Raw genomic sequence first — 2,709 nt, forward strand, 5'->3', positions numbered from 1 at the left:
GAAAGAGACACATTCAAGAGTGTATTTTAAAGAGTGTATTTTAAAGAGTCTTTAATACATATATAGGAATTGGGGAACCAGCAAGACAAAAAAATGCAGACTCAAAACTTTTCTGAAAAATATAGAATATATTCAGAAGATCAATGTTAAAAGAACATGCCATAACAGAACTAAGGAGAGTATAGTGCAAATGCTAAATTGAGAATGCTTCTCTATTTAAATTAAAGATATCTTTTTTTTTTTTTTTTTTTTAAACCAATAACAGCTAGACATTCATATCCTGGCAATGACAATTTTCCTCATCAATACAAAGGGACACATTTTAATGTGTTTACACTGAGAATACGAAATGTGTAAATAAAAGTTACATACTGTATGAAGCTCTCCCTAATGAATGTCTATCTACTTAATTAAACCTGTGAGTGAAGATGACTTAGTCACTCCACAGCAAGTTGTTGGCAGAATGATCACATGACTTCATAGCCACTGCGAATGCCTCTCATCAGCATGCAGTCAAATACGAGGCCCATCTAGAATAAAAAAATAAAACAGTAAGCAATCACTAGTGCTGCCACTATGACCCACAGAATGTTCTTCTTCAGCAGATCCTCCACAACTTTCTGACACCCCTAGAATAATGATGCCCAAAAATGAGCTATCACACCACATCCTGAACTGTGAGGACAGGAGATCTGTGAATAGCGAAGACCGTAAGATTTAAATGTTGTTGTATCTTCAATGATACTATCTTTGTCAATAAAACCCATTTGCTCCTTGTAGTGAGTCTAACCAGGTTCTTTGGTTAACAGTGGACAGTGCTGAGGTGAAGAGCAAGTGGCACGTCCCTGTCAGCACCTGGACATTACCAAACACCAATTGTGAGGAGGACTGGGATGCAGGTCGGTACTCTAGTGAGCTGGGCCTGTGATTAATTCAAGCCCAAAGATGCTTTTATGACTTTAAATGTGAGTGACTAAATATCCCAGTGTGAAGTTGATGCACACTTGAGCCAATGCAAATTTCAGATGTACAGATGCCGTGCTAATTAAGTGACATACTGATCATTTCTATGCATAACTGAATGCATTGGGGAGCTGTCCCTAATTCGGGCAACCATTTAATTTTCAAAGCATGCCCAGCAGGGTGTGGAACAAGGAAAGGTTATTGTATGATGTTGTAATAATAATGCTGTTTCTGTTGTTGCAGAGATAGATGACGTTGCGCCTCCTTTCGTGTGGGGCGTGTCCCGTGCTCCAAAGACCCTTCCCTGGGAAATGTGTAAGTAATATTTTACTGTCAGCCAGTTTGGTTACTGAAGCAAAATGTAAAGTGCTAAAAAAAATAAAAAATGTTTTGCTGTACTTCTTTGATTTAAACCCTGTGCCCTTTAAACCCTGTGCCCTTGATTTTAAACCCTGTGCCCGTTGGATTGGGTTTTATTTTCAAAAGTACACATGAATGAACCCTTGCCAGGGGAAACTTGGAACACATCCTTAAAACATTTAACACCCTGAGCAGCCCTTCCTTCCCTTTTCCCTAGGAGAAAATGACAGTTAGACAAATACATTAAAAAAGGAATCCTACGAAAAACATTTAAAACCGATAGGACAGGAATAAACTCTGTTTGTGATCATTATTCTAGGGGTAGGACAGGAGTAAACTCTATTTGTGATCATTATTCTAGGGGTGTCAGAAAGTTGTGGAGGATCTGCTGAAGAAGAACATTCTGTGGGTCATAGTGGCAGCACTAGTGATTGCTTACTGTTTTATTTTTTTATTCTAGGTGGGCCTCGTATTTGACTGCATGCTGATGAGAGGCATTCGCAGTGGCTATGAAGTCATGTGATCATTCTGCCAACAACTTGCTGTGGAGTGACTAAGTCATCTTCACTCACAGGTTTAATTAAGTAGATAGACATTCATTAGGGAGAGCTTCATACAGTATGTAACTTTTATTTACACATTTCGTATTCTCAGTGTAAACACATTAAAATGTGTCCCTTTGTATTGATGAGGAAAATTGTCATTGCCAGGATATGAATGTCTAGCTGTTATTGGTTTTTTTGTTTAAAAAAAAAAAAAGATATCTTTAATTTAAATAGAGAAGCATTCTCAATTTAGCATTTGCACTATACTCTCCTTAGTTCTGTTATGGCATGTTCTTTTAACATTGATCTTCTGAATATATTCTATATTTTTCAGAAAAGTTTCGAGTCTGCATTTTTTTGTCTTGCTGGTTCCCCAATTCCTATATATGTATTAAAGACTCTTTAAAATACACTCTTGAATGTGTCTCTTTCCAATCATGATTTATTCACAAGCTCATAGAAGACTTTCACATAGACAATAAATATATTTATTTATCTGGCATCCCATCCCTGCTGTCTTTATAATAATAATGTTATTATATATTTGAATGCTTTATATGATATTATTGAATGCTTACATTGCAGACTGATGATCAGAAACCTGACCATGTGACTTGAACTGAACCAGTCTATAGCCTATGAATCAGCCCTGGAGTTTGTCTGGGTCAGGAAACACTCCTGGCCCTGCATAGTGGCCTACCTTTAGATATACGGTACCATACTGTTCAAATGATTGTGTCGAGACTGAATCTAATGCCACCTAGTGTCTCAAAAAAGAAAGTGTTGAAGTGACCCATTTGTCAAACTGTACATTTGTGGGGTCAGGGAATCCAATGAAATA

Source organism: Nansenia antarctica, assembly GCF_963989245.1.
Source record: "Nansenia antarctica genome assembly, chromosome: 2".
NCBI lineage: Eukaryota > Metazoa > Chordata > Actinopteri > Argentiniformes > Microstomatidae > Nansenia > Nansenia antarctica.